Source organism: Lemur catta, chromosome 3 (assembly GCF_020740605.2).
Source record: "Lemur catta isolate mLemCat1 chromosome 3, mLemCat1.pri, whole genome shotgun sequence".
Lineage (NCBI taxonomy): Eukaryota > Metazoa > Chordata > Mammalia > Primates > Lemuridae > Lemur > Lemur catta.
The window spans coordinates 103,010,568-103,025,617 of record NC_059130.1 but is presented as its reverse complement, the minus strand read 5'-3'; the positions used below and the strand labels follow the sequence as shown (position 1 = coordinate 103,025,617).

Here is a 15,050-nt window from a genome sequence, read left to right as displayed (position 1 = left end):
AGCCTAGGCTTACACAGGATCAGGATCATCAATATCACTGTGTTCCACCTCCACATCTTGTGCCCCTGGAAGATCCTCAGGGGCAAGAACATGCCTGAAGCTGTCATCTCCTATGATAACAATGCCTTCTCTGGAATACCTACATGAGGCTGTTTTATAATTAACTTATTTTTATAAGTAGAAGGAATATACCCTAAAATAATGACAAAAGTTATAGTATACTAAATACATAAACCAGTAACATAGTTGTTTATTATCATTTCAATTATTATGTACTGTACATAATTGTGTGTGCTATGATTTTATACAACTGGCAGCATAGTAGTAATAGGTTTGTTTACCCTAGCATCACTACAAATATATGAGTAATGTGTTGCACTGTGATGTTATGATGACTATAATACCACTAGGGGATAGGAATTTTCAGTTCCATTATAATCTTATGGGACCACTGTCACATATGTAGTCCATCATTGACTGAAACGTCATTATACAGTGCATGACTGTATATGAAACAATGGTTCCCATGGTACTGGACATCACGCAACAAAGGGTAGTGATCTCTGAGAGATGGGAAACAAGCAAGGTGAGCTCTGTAATTGCCCTGGCTTACTGCCTAGAGAAAATTTCTGGGCCACAGTGCAGAGAGGGGGAATACAGACAGAGCCTAGAGGTTTTTCTGATATGAGGAGACAGAGCTGGAAGTCCAAGAAGGCCAAGGAAGCTACAGTTTGCAGGGCCGAGTGCCAGAGGGGTGGAGAGCTTCATAGTACTGAGTGCTGATCAACATGAGGAAATGACCCAAGCCTGAGGAAAGAACCTCCCAAAAACATTAGAGAAAAAAATTCTCAGAGTTCACACATAGCCAAGAATAATGCCCTTACCACCAGCCACCGTGGAAAAATTTCAGAATTCTTGGGATATTGGGTAGAGCATTCAGAAGGGCTTTGCCTCAATAATAGGGAACACTAACTCTAGACTAAATGCCACTCTTGTCCTGCCAAAGATCTTAAAATAAGACCTAGAAAGATCAAATTATTTCCAAGTAACTTAATTGCATTCAAAACAAAGCTGAAGAATATTCATAGAAATACAAAAAATATCTAGGACTTAAAAGGTAAAATTTACAATGTCTGGCATCCAGTAAAAAATCACCAGGCAAGTAAAGAAGCAAAAAAAAAAAAAAAAAAAAAAAAAAACCTATTTATAAGGAAGAGAAAAATCAATCAATCAAAACTGACAGAAATGGCACATGATAGAATTAGGAGGAAAAAACATTAAAACACCTATTATAACTAAATTTCACATTTTCAAGAAGCTAGAAGAAAGAATAAACACGTTAAATAAAGTATGGAAGGTATAAAAAAGACCTAAATCAAATATTTAGAAATGAAAATCACAATATTTAAGGTGAAAAATGGCAGTTTTGACACTGTAGAAGAATAGATTTGTGAACTTAAGAGATACTAGCAATAGAAACTATCTAAAATAAAACACAGAAAAAAAGACTAAAACAAGAAGAACATTAATGAGTCATGGGATAATTAAAGCAGCCTAATGTATGTGTATTTGGAGTCCCTAAAGGAGAGAAGAGGGGGAAGAACAGAAAAAAAATTCGAAGAAATGTCTGAAAATTTTCCAAATCTGATAAAAATATAAACTCACAGATCCAAGAAACTCAACAAACTACAAACACAAGAACCATAAAGAAAAATACACCAAGGCACATCACAATCAAATTGCTTAAAACAAGTGATAATGAGAACATTTTAAAAGCAGCCAGAGGAATAAGACACATTACATACAGAGGAACAAAAAATGACAGCAGATTTTTTTTATTATAAACAATGCAAGCTAGAAGACAGTGGAACATCTTTAAAGCACGGAAAGAAAAAAAAAATCTGTCAACCTAGAATTCTATACCCATTGAAAATATATTTCAAAAATGAAGGTGAAACAAAGACTTTTCCAGACATATGAAAGCTGAAAGATTTCATTGGCAGAAGACTCATATTTACAAGAAAGATTAAAGGAATTTATTCAAACAGAAAGAAAATTGTACCAAATGGAAATCTGGACCTACACAAAGAAATGAAAAGCACTGGAAATGACAAATATATGGGTAAAAATAATGATTCTTTTTCTAATTATTTAAATCCTTAAAAACAATAATAAACTGAAGAAAAAACACTAACAATGTATTGTTAATGTAGGGTTGTAACATAAGTAGAAGCATAATATCTGACAACAATAACACAAAGGCCAGGAAGGGCTAAGTGGAGCTGTGCTGTTATAAGGTTCTTATACTGTATGAGAAGTGGTATACTATTACTTGCAGGTAGGCTGTTGTCTTAGTCCATTCCTGCTGCTATGAAAATTACCTTAGATCGGGCAATTTCTTTTCTTTTCTTTTTTTTTTTTTTGAGACAGAGTCTCGCTTTGTTGCCCGGGCTAGAGTGAGTGCCGTGGCATCAGCCTAGCTCACAGCAACCTCAAACTCCTGGGCTTAAGCGATCCTACTGCCTCAGCCTCCCGGGTAGCTGGGACTACAAGCATGTGGCACCATGCCCAGCTAATTTTTTCTATATATATTTTAGTTGGACAGATAATTTCTTTCTATTTTTAGTAGAGACGGGGTCTCGCTCCTGCTCAGGCTGGTCTCGAACTCCTGAGCTCAAACGATCCGCCCGCCTCGGCTTCCCAGAGTGCTAGGATTACAAGTGTGAGCCACCGCGCCCGGCCATTGGGCAATTTCTAAACAAAAGAAATTTATTTGTCACAGTTCTCGAGGCCAGAAAGTCCAAGATCAAGGCACTGGCAGATTCAATGTCTAGTGAAAGCTCACTCTCTACTTCCAAGATGGTGACTTATTGCTACATCCTCCAGAGGGGACAAATGCAGACTAGGTGGAAGGGCTAACTGTCTCCCTTCAATTCCTTTTATAAGGCATGTATTCCATCCTTGAGGGTGGAGTCATCATGGCCTAATCACCCCCAAAGGCCCCACTCTTTAATACTGTTCCACTGGAGATGAAGCTTCAACATGAATGTTGGAGGGGACACAAACATTGAAACTACAGCAGCTGTAATAAGTTAAAGATGTAAACTATGAATGCTAAAGCAACTACTAGAATAATACAACAAATTGTTAGCCAATAAGTCAACAAAAGAGATAAAATATCATAGAAAATAATCCAAAGAAGGCAGAAAAAGAGAAAAAAGAAGGGAATAAAAACAAAATAGGACAAGTAGAAATCAAATAGCAAAATTTAAACCCAACAATACCAATGATCACATTAAATGTAAAAGGTTTAAATACCCCAATTAAAAAGCAGAGATTTTCAGATTGAATAAAAATGCAAGGCACAGCTATATGCCATTTATTAAAAAAACACACTTTATTAAGACACAAATAGGTTAAAAATAAAGGGATGGAAAAATATATATCATATTATAGCCAATCAAAATAAAGTAGATTTTGGAGCAAAGAATATTATTAGGGATAAAGAATTACTTCATAATGATAAAGGGGTCAATTAATTGGGAGGACATAGAAATCCAAAACATTTCTACAACTCATAAGAGAGCTTTGAAATACATTGTTTTGGGCTGAACTGTGTCCTGTCAAAATTCATATGATAAAGTCCTAACCCTGGTACCTCAAAATATGACTTGACTGTATTTGGAGATAAGGTCTTTAAAGAGATAATTAGGTTAAATTAGGGTGGGCCCTAATCTAATGACTGTGTCCTTATAAGAGAAAATTTGGACATGGAAAGTGTACAGAAGGAAGATCATGTGATGACACAGGATGAGGAAGGCCATCTATAAGCCAAGGAGAGAGGCCTCAGAAGAAACCAATCCTGCTGATACCTTCATCTTGGATTCCTAGCCTCCAGAACTGCAAGGAAATTAATTTCTGTTGTTTAAGCCATACTTTGTTATGGCAGTCCTAGCAAACTAATACATGCATGAAGCACAAATTGATAGAACTGCAAGAAGAAAGAGACAAATTCACAATTTTAGTAGGAGATTTCAACACTCTTCTATCAAAAGTAGATAGAAAAAGCAGGCACAAATCAGTAAAGATATAAAAGACTTGAATAATTGATCTGATAGCCAACTTGACCTGATAGACATTTATAGAACACTTCATCCAACATCAGCACAATATACATTAACTACAGCGAACACAGAATATTTACCAAGACAGGTCATATTCTGGGCCATGAAATAAGCATCAGTAAATTTAAACACACTCAATTCCTATACAATAAATATTTTCTGACAAAAATGAAATGAAATTAAAAGTCAATAACAGAAAGATCTCTGGAAGATCTCCAAATAATTGGAAACTAAATAACATACCTCTAAACAACCCATGGGCTAAAGAACAAATCAAAAGACACAAATTAAAAGTATTTTTTTTTTTTTTTGAGACAGAGTCTCACTCTGTTGCCCGGCTAGAGTGAGTGCCGTGGCGTCAGCCTAGCTCACAGCAACCTCAAACTCCTGGGCTCAAGCAATCCTTCTGCCTCAGCCTCCCGAGTAGCTGGGACTACAGGCATGTGCCACCATGCCCGGCTAATTTTTTCTCTATATATATTTTTAGCTGTCCATATAATTTCTTTCTATTTTTAGTAGAGACGGGGTCTCACTCTTGCTCAGGCTGGTCTCGAACTCCTGAGCTCAAACAATCCGCCCGCCTTGGCCTCCCAGAGTGCTAGGATTACAGGCGTGAGCCACCATGCCTGGCCTACAAATTAAAAGTATTTTGAATGGAATTAAAATGGTAACACACATATTAAAATTTGTAGGATGCTGCTAACATAGTACATAGAGAGAAAGTCAGAGCACTAAATACTTAGGTTAGAAAAGAAGAAAGATGTCAACCAAGGGCCTCAGCTTTCCCCTTAAGAAACAAGAAAAAAGAGAAAATTAAATGTAATCAGTAAAAAGAAATAATAAAGATGAAAGCAAAATTCAGTGAAATAGAAAACAAAAGTAACATGTAAAATCAATGACAACAAAAGCTGGTTAACAGAGAAGACCAATAAAATTGACAAATCCCTGTCTAGACTGATCAGGGAAGAAAGAGAGAATATACAAATTATCAATACCAGGAATGAAAGAGGTGACATCACTACAGATTCTATATATATCAAAAGGATAGGCCAGGCGCAGTGGCCCACGCCTGTAATCCTAGCCCTCTGGGAGGCCGAGGCGAGTGGATCGCTCGAGGTCAGGAGTTTGAGACCAGCCTGAGTGAGACCCCGTCTCTACTAAAAATAGAAATAAAAAAATTATCTGGACGACTAAACATATATATAGAAAAAATTAGCCGGGCATGGTGGCGCATGCCTGTAGTCCCAGCTACTCGGGAGGCTGAGGCAGTAGGATCGCTTAAGCCCAGGAGTTTGAGGTTGCTGTGAGCTAGGCTGACACCACGGCACTACTCTAGACAGGGCAACAGAGTGAGACTCTGTCTCAAAAAAAAAAAAAAAAAAAAGGATAATAAAGTAGTGGTATGAGCAACTTTGTGCCACTAAGTTTGATAACTTAAATGAAATGGACAAGTTCCTTAAAATATATAAACTGCCAAAGTTCATTCAAGAAGAAACAGATAACCTGAATAGCCCTACAAATGTTACATACATTGAATTGTATTTAAAATCCTTTCCACAGAGAAAACTCCAGGTCTAGAAGGCTTCACTGAGGAATTATTCCAAACATGTAAGAAGGAAGTAATATCATTCCATATAAAATCTTCCATAAAATTGAAGAGGAAGGAATGCTTCCCAATTCCTTCTATAAGGTTAGCAAATTAAATTCAACAATACATAAAGAAGATGCTACATCATGGCCAAAAGGATAACACACCCCAGGAATGTAAGGTTGGTATAAGCATCCAAAAGCAATCAATGTAATTCACTGTATTAACAGACTGAGAAAGAAAAGCCATATGATTGTCTTAATAGACAGGGAAGAAAACATTTCAAAAAAGCCAACTTCCAATCCTGATTAACACTCTCAGTGTGCTAGGAATAATATGGACGTCCCCCAACCTTATAAAGGTAATTTATTTTTAAAAAATTTTATCTATATATTTAAGGTGTATAACATGCTGTTTTGATATATGTACACATAGTGCAATAGTTACTACAGTCAAGCAAATTAACACAGTCGTCATCTCACAGCTACCCTCCCCTTTTGTGGCAAGAGCACATAAAATCTACTCTTATAACAAAAATTCCAAATACAATCCAATATTATTAACAATAGTCCTAATGTTGTACATTAGATCCTACATCCCAAGACTTGTTCATCCTACACATCTGCGACGTATCCTTTGACATACATGTCCCCATTTACTCCTTCTTCCCAGCTACTGTTTTATTCTCTATCTCTGTGTGTTTGACTCCTTCCCACTTTTTTTTTTTTTTACAGATTCTACATATAAGTGAGATTATACAGTATTTTTCTTTCTGTGCCTGGCTTATTTCACTCAGCACAATGTCCTCCAGGTTCTTCCATATTCCGGTAGATGTCAGCATCTCATTTTTGTTTTTTTTTTTAAAGAAAGCCTGAATAATATTCCATCGTATATATGTAGCACAGTATCTTTATCTATTCATCCATTAGTGGACATTTCAGTTGTTTTCATATCTTGGCTATTGTGAATAATGCTGCAATGAACCTGGGCGTGCAGACAACTGAATAGAGACAACTCAAACAACTCAACAGAAAGAAAACAAATAATCTAATTTAAAAATGGGCAAAGGACTGAATAGACATCTCTTCAAATAAGACATTAAAATGGCCAACAGGTATATGAAAAGGTATTCAACATCACTAGTCATCGGGGAAATGCAATCAAAACCACAATGAGATATCACTTCACAGCTGTTAGGACGGCTATTATCAAAAAGACAAGAGATAGCAAGTGCTGGTGAGGGAATGGAGAAGAGAGAACGCTGTTGGCGGGAATGTGGTTTGGGGCTGGGAGATGGGTGAGGAAGGCAGAGGGAAGGCCATGGGGAAGGAGAGAGGAGGCCACCATCCATCCCTCTACAACCCAGCTTCCTGCTCAGTGTCAGGACAGGCCGTGTGGTACAAAGATGTTTCCAGGGAGCTGTGACTTCCTGGCTCAGAGACGAGGAGACTGAGCTGGAGGGAACTGTTCTCACAGCAATCGGTGGCAGCACCATGTCAGTGGAAATGTGCTGTTTAACAGGGACCTAATTCTGACTTTCAGATCCACCCTATGACGTGAGAGCAGTGAGGAAAGAGCCCTGGCTTGGGGTCTGAAGGCCTGGATTCTGGTGCCCAATTTAGCGCTAGCTTGCTGTGCAACCTTGGACAAGTCCCTTGCCCTTTCTGGGTCATCTAATCTATCACTCCTGCCTCAAAGGGAAGGCACTAGACCATTAGGCCCTTTCCTCTCTGACCACCCAGGACTCTCTCCAGACAATGTCACACTGGGTCAGCAGATCCAGCCCCAGGTCTCCACACCCCACCTTAGTGTCCCAACCTACCAGCACACCCTCCTAGCACGGCCACCTCCTATCCCACCCACCGCTGGGCTCCACCACCTGGGGAAGCAAGACCCTCTGCTTGCTTTCTTTTCTCAAAATGATAATAGCTTTATTGTTGTCATTATAAAAATATGGGCTCATTGTTAAAAATTTAAAAGTATAGAGGAGAAAGTCAAATTCAAGTGAAATCCCATTATACAAAGGCCATTACAATTTTGGTAACAGTCTTGCAGATAACTCCTTATGTTCATACACACACACACACACACACACACACACACACACACACACACACACAATTGGAGTAAACTGGATCGTAGTATTTTAACCATGGTGCAATCCAAGGTTTTCACTCAGTATGTCGTGGGCATCTATGTAAAAAATATATTTATCTTGTTATTTTCAAAAATTTATTTCAATGACATAGTCACATACAACAATACGATTTACATAAATGTGTCCATGTCATCAGCATGAACATGGGCAGACTCCAGTCACCCCTTTATTTTTAGTGACCCCCTATTTTTCTCTGTAAATAGATGGACCACAAGCACTGCTGCAATGAACATCTTTAAATATATATCCTTTTGCATTTTCAGGATAAATTTCCAGATGTGGAATTGTTGGGTCAAAAACGTGAATATTAAAATTTTTGATATTGCCATCCAGAAAGGCTCCAGGGCTAGGACAGGTGAATAACCAATTCTCACTTCTACCAACGATACAGGAGTGCCTATTTCTCAACACACTTTGTGAAAGAAGACATTATCAATTTGTAATCTAATATGTGAACATGTCCTCTCATTATTTTTATTGTCCTTTTTTTGTTTATTAGTGAAATTGATCATCTGCTTATTGACTGTTGGATGCTTTCTTTTGTGAAATGGCCTATTTGTGTCCTTTGCCTATTTTTCTATTGGCTACCTTTGTTTGTTTCTTATTGTTTTTTAAGAGCTCTTTGTATATTAGGGATCTGACCTTAGACCATCTGGATTCTCAGGGTCCCTGAAGTTGGGCAATGTGGTCCCCTGTGAGGTCGGATTCCCAAGAGACTGGAGCAGTTCTCCCTCTGGTCAGCGGAGGGCAGCAGTGGGCAAGATTCGCTTTCAGGCCGGATGCTCAGGACTGTCCAGGAGCTGGACACACACACACACGCACACGCACACGCACACACGGCTTCCTTCCAGAGAGCTTCTCAGGAAACCACTTAGTCCCCTGACCTTTAAGGGCCCACCACACAGATTAGTTCCGCTCAATCTCCAGAGATATCTCCGGACAGTGAGGACAAATCAGGCTCTAAAGCCAGACTGGAGTCAGAATCCAACTCTGCCACCTCTTGGCTGTAGGTTGGGTGTGGCCTTCATGACCTCCCCACCCCTTGCTTTGTCCTTCTGCAAAATGGGTCCAGGGGTAGCCACCTTCGCCAGGTGGTAAAGGTAAAGTGCACTGAGGAATGTGGTAGTTGTTCAGAGCGTGTTAGCCCCGCGCTGGGGCCCCCCAGCCCACTCCCCAACCTCCGCTCCCCATTCGCTCGTTGGCTGAGCAGAGAGAAGACAGTTACTGCTGTCGCAGCTGGGGTTGCCCCCTCCCAAGGCCACCCCCTTGTTTGATTAGTTCCTTGTGTAAGGAAGATTCCCTTTGGGTTTGTAGGGAAGGAGCCTGCTGGGAAAGAAACCAGCGAGGAGGGGGAGGGCTGATGAGGACCTAAACCAGGACAGCGGGGACAGCAGGGACCAGTGGGAGAGATGCCGTTCCCAGGCAGAAAAGGCCAGACCTGGCGATGGAGGAGACGTGCCGGGCAGAAGTGGGGGAAGGGGGTGGGCACTCCCAGGTTTTCTACCGGAAGGACTGGGTGGACGGCCAGGGGAGCCGCAGAGATGAGTTCTGCTTGCCTTGTGCTGAGTCTCGGGGCCTGGAGGGACTTCCCAGCAATGGGAAATCATGGCTCTAGCGTGACCTCTCTCCTCTTCCCCACCCCTCACCCCCGCAAAACCTGGGCCCATCCCCGCCCAGGGATCAGAGCTGCTCTAGACTAATTCGGGCCAAGGGAGGGGGCTGCCTCTTCCTTAATTCCTCTCCCATCTTCTTCCTTGCTCCTCCAACTCCCCCTAGTTCCCCTCGTCCAGCTCAAGGCCCCCCACCTCTCCCTCATTCTGGGAGCAAGGCATGACCCAGGGGGCCCCTGGCTCAGGAAGGGAAACTGGAAAAATGGGTTTCTGATGGGCACAACTATGCCCTGGGGGTGGGTGACTCATCAGAGTCAGCAGAGGGAGAGAGCAGGGGAGCGGGAAAGGGGGGCTGGGCCCAGGCTTTGCAGGGAGGAGAGGTGGGCAGGGAAGAGGTGGTGAGGCCTGAGGACTCAATGATATGGGGGCTGTTCCTGAGTTTCCCTCAATCTCCAACCTGGTCCCAGGGCTAAGGCAGGATTATAGACTTTTATTCCTTTGTTTATATTAATAATGATGGCAATAACAGCTCTGTTTGTAGATTGCTTACTATATGCTGCCTTCTGCTAAGGTCTCTTAAAGCATTATTTCATCTGACCCTCACTCACCTTATGATTGATCTCTATTTTAAGATGAGGACACAGAAGCTCAGAGAGGTTAAGCCACTTGCCGCAGGTCACACAGAGGAGTCAGGGAGTCAGGGTGGATCCTGCTGGCCCCAGAGGCTGAGGACATCCCTCCTTGTCTCTTCACCTCCACTGTCATGGTGGGCTGTGTCCTGCACTGACCAGAAGGTGCCCCTGTGGGTGTGGAGGTGCCACCTGGAGCAGACTTGTCCTCAAGGCAGGTTCCGGACAGGTGGGAGGCCAGGCCTTAGGAGTCTGGCCCGCAGCACCTTCCACTGCTCAGCCAGGCCTGACTATGGCTCGGGCAAGTCCCTTTTGCTCTCTGGTCCTGGATTTCCTCCTCTGTCCAGCAAGATTAGCAGTTTCCAGTGTGGGGTCCCAGGCACCCAGTGTCCCTGGAGTAATAAGCAAGGTGGAGGAGCCCAGAGGAGAGTACATTCACCCATCATTAGGTCACCCCAGCCTTGGTTTTGTAATTGCTGTGAATTCTGAGCAAGTTCTTTTTAGATTGTGGGCTTCATGGGGAGGAAAGGAATGAAACTGGTTGGTGCTTGGTGGGGAATATGGTGGGGGGGCTGACAAGGCAAAGGTCAGCAGGAGGGTGACAAGGCTCTTTGGGTTTCCCGAGAGCTATGCTGTTCTGTGAAACAGGAACAGAGGAGTGGTGCTGGGGGGTAGGGGGGGCTGGGGGGGTGGGGGAGTGGGCTAGGGGCCGCCGTGTGGAAGGAGAAGCCACCCCTCCTATCCAGCCTGAGGTAGGCAGTGGGCGGTGGGGCGGGTGTGGCACCCGGAATCTTATCAATCCCGCTGGAATGTGTGAGGCTTGGCGGAGGAGTGAGGTGCGGGCCAGGACCTGTCCTGGCTGTGGGTGGGGTCCTGGGGAGAGCCCCCACCAGGCAGGTTGGGCTGAGGCCAAGGGCCTGCACAGCGACTGTCAGGCACCCCTGCCGCTGCCCCAAACTGGCTTTTCCTCCCAGCCGCCAGGCTCCAGCCCAGCTTCTCACCTCCCTGCCCATTTCTCCAAGATCACACCCTCCAGGCTGCTCCAGCCTTCGTTATGTCTTCACTTATGTAAGCATAGAGCACCTAAACTGTACCAGGCATTTCTCATCAAGATCTTATAATTAAATTCTCATAACCCATCCAATTATATATTTTTAATCGCTAGTTTATAGATGAGTAGCATAAGTCTCAGAGAGGTTAAGTAACTTATCCAAGCCCAGGCAGCCACTAAATTTCAGAGCCAGGTACTGGCTAATTCCAAAGCTAATTTACTTTTCATTTCACTAAGCTCAGAGGGACTAAGTTCAGAGGGACTAAGACCTGGGCGTTAACTTTAAGGTGTCCACTCTGTTTCTAGGGGGATAGACAGATAGATAATCTCACACAGCATGAATGGTGAGACAGTGGATTCAGTGGATAGGCTGTGGGAAGGCTGCCATTTCTCCTACTATAGACAGTTTTCTCCACGTGTGGCGTATGGCTGTAGTCACTTCAGGATCAAATCGTCCCAGCAAAGAAGGAAGAGGAACAAAAAAGAGGGAGGAGGAGGAGAGGGAGGGGGAGACAGAAAGAAGAGCAAGATAGTGCCTGTGTTCTGATGACCCAGTTACAGTGCCTGGATCCAGCTTTCCATGAGCTTGTATTTCCCAAGAGTGTCAGCCCAAAATTTCCCATTTTTGCTTAAGCCAATTTGACACTTGCAACCAAAGACACCAAATTAATGCTGCTTGTATAGCATTTAAATGGCTTCAAAATGGAACTCTTGACTTTTATCTCAAAAACCTATGCTTTCCCTGTACTTCTTCATCTTCATATGTGGCTCCACCATCCACCCAATTGCTCAAGTCCTTTTGTCTCCACACCAACCCCATATCTAACCTAGCAACAAGCTCTGTGAATCCTGCAGAGGATCCAAAATATATCTCATCTCCATCTATCTTTCTTCATTTGCACTGCACCCTAATCCAGGCCACCATCACCTCTCATCTGGATTACTGCAAATAGCCTTATCACTGGTCTTGCTCCTTCAAGTTTTGTTTCTCCATAAGTATTTCTCCACATAGCAGCCAAAGTGACCTTCCAAAAACATTAACCAGATTATGTCACTCTCTTATGTAAAATTCTTCAGTAATTTCCCACCACACTTGAAATGAAATCCATTCTCTTTGTCAGGGCTTCTAATAGGTAGCTCTTCTCTACCCTGTAATGTCATCCCACCTTCTTTCTATTCCATAAAGCTGCCAAGCTCATTTCTGCTTCAGGGTACTTGTATTTGCTGCTTATCCTGTTTAGAAGAATCTACATCTTCACATGGCTGTTTTCTTATCATCATCCAGGTTGGGCCTCAAGGGGCACCTTTTATAGAGGCCTTCCTTGAGTACCCTAGCAGCATCCACTTCTCACTCCCTTTGCAAATTACCCCTGTTCTATCACCTGTTTGCCTCCTTCATAGCACTTTTCAGTTTGTAATTTTGGGTGAATCAGAAATAGACTAACCATCACAAAAACTAAAGACCAGCTTTGGATCAGCTCAGTCTCTGATTGCATTAAGGTGATCTGCCTTTACTACCTGTCAAAAGTAAAAGTTATATCCTCTCTTGACCCAGAGTTTCAAACTATCTCCACATTTTTCATACACAATGTCAAAATTTAATCAAAATTTACCAAATATGCAAAGAGATATCAACTGACCAAAATATCAACAGAAAAAATATATAACAGAAACAGATCCACAGGAGATCTAGATATTGACATTATCAGAATTTTAAATAGCAATAATTAATATGATAAAATTAAATGAAAAGATGGAAAATTTCAGCATAGAATTGGAAACTATGAAAATTATCAAAAATAAATTCTAGAACTAAAAATATAACAATTGAAATTAAGAACTCAATAAATGGTTTGACAGAAGATTGGACACTACTGGAGAGAAAATTAATTGGCTGGAAATAGGCCAAAAGAAAATGTCTAGACCTAAGTAGGGAGAGCCTAACGGGTGCGAAAATACAAAAACAATGTAAGAGACATATGAAACACAGTGGAAATGTCTAAATTATGTGTAATTGGAATCTCAGAGTGAAAGGAAACAGCAAATAGGGCAGATGCAATATTTAAAGAGATGATAGTTGGGAATTTCCAAAACTGAATAAAGACATAAAGACATAAGATGCATGCATGAATGCTAGACAGAATGAATGCAAAGAAAACCATACTCAGGTACATAATAGTAAAACTTTGAAAACCAAAGACAAAGAGAAAATCTTAAAAGTAGCCAGTGGAAAAAGAGATATTAATATATTATCTTCAAATAATCTACAATAAGACTGGCAACAGACTTCTCCACAGAAACCATGGAAGCCAGAAGACAATGGAATGAATGATACCCTCAAATTGCTGAAAGAAAATACTTGAATTCTATATCCATTACTACTATGACCTCATCTTCTTCTCTTCTCCTCTTCACTCATTCAATTCCAGTCATACTGTCTTTGTTATTCCTTGTGCTTTCTTAACATGTTCACACTGTAGGCTGTTTGCACTGGCTGTTTCCTCTACCTGATTCATTCTTCCCTCAGATATTCTTATGGCTTTTGCTCTCATCACCTTCAAGTCTTTTCTCAAATGTCACCATTTCAATGAGGCTCACCTTGACCATTTACTCCATCTGGCACTCCTCCTCCCTCCCTCTTCCCTGAATTATTTTTCTTTATACAGTATTATCTTCTGGGATACTATATATTTTACTTATTTATACTTTTTTGTTGGTTTCTTTTGACTTAAATGTAAGCTGATATATTCAACTGATTCATTTAAAAATATGGATTTAAAATAATTCCAGCTCTTTTTATCAGGAGGGTCATTCAGGATATTTAGCATGCCATGGTGCCAGAAACATAAGTGTTCCTTCATTACTTGTTTACCCTTGTATTGGTTTTTCCCTTGTCTTTTATTATAAAGTAAGACTAATTTTCTCTGGAAATAGGTGGGATAGATGGATAGATACTGACATGTGTTTAAATATGAATGCTTTCAGTTGCAAATTATAGAAAACCTAACTACAAGTGACTTACAGAATAAAGACACTTGTTATCGCACATAAGAAGTCATCCAGAGGCAAGAATTCTCCAGTGTTAGCTCAGTGCTGACATCAATTTTCTGTCCATTTTCAAATTTTTATTACACTCAGCAAGCTGATAGCTGTGCAGTTTCATAAGCAGACATGAAAATATCTCACCAAAGAGGATGGTTGGTTTATGATGTGTTGTGATAGCTGGGTTTAAGAAGTGCAATACTAAAACAAAAGCATGAGTCTTTTAAGCCTAGTGTGTAAAGCTATACTATGAATGATAACTCAAAGGCACAACTGGAAAATAAGAAAAAAAGGGAAGGATACCAATTGGATATCAGACTGGGATGGGGGGTGCGGGGAGGGGATGGGTGTATGCCTACATGACGAGTGCGTTGCGCACCCTCTGGGGAATGGTCATGCTTGAAGGTGCAGACCCGGGGAGGTGGGGGGGAGGGAGGCATGACTACATGATGAGTGCCAGGTGCACTGTCTGGAGAATGAGAACAGACGCGCTTGGGACTCTGACTCAGGGGGATGGGCAGGACATGGACAATGTATATGACCTAAACTTATGTACCTCCATGATGAGCTGAAATAAAAAAAAAAAAAAAAAAGAAAATAAGAAAAAAAAACAACCTGTATGACTAGAATGGGACTATGGGAAAAAAGAATTTTCAGAAAGATGGTAGGGATGAGATTGGTGCTGAGTAGACCAAGCAGTAGTTGTCCCCAGCAGTGACACAGAGTAAGTGGCAGGAGTCAGGTCTTCTGACTACACCCTCACTAGCACAAGCAAACTACTGAGTACTTCCCATGCAAAAGGAAGCCTTATCTCTGCAAGAGCCCTGGGAGACTGCATGATCACATGT

At 41.5% G+C, this 15,050-nt stretch overlaps 1 non-coding gene across 1 annotated transcript; it reads left to right on the top strand.

Annotated features, from left to right (window-relative positions):
• The first annotated feature begins 14,295 nt into the window (after positions 1-14,295).
• On the top strand, positions 14,296-14,477 carry LOC123636293. Its single transcript, XR_006734484.1, has one exon. It is a non-coding gene; the product is annotated as a small Cajal body-specific RNA 1 (non-coding RNA).
• Positions 14,478-15,050: the final 573 nt, after the last annotated feature.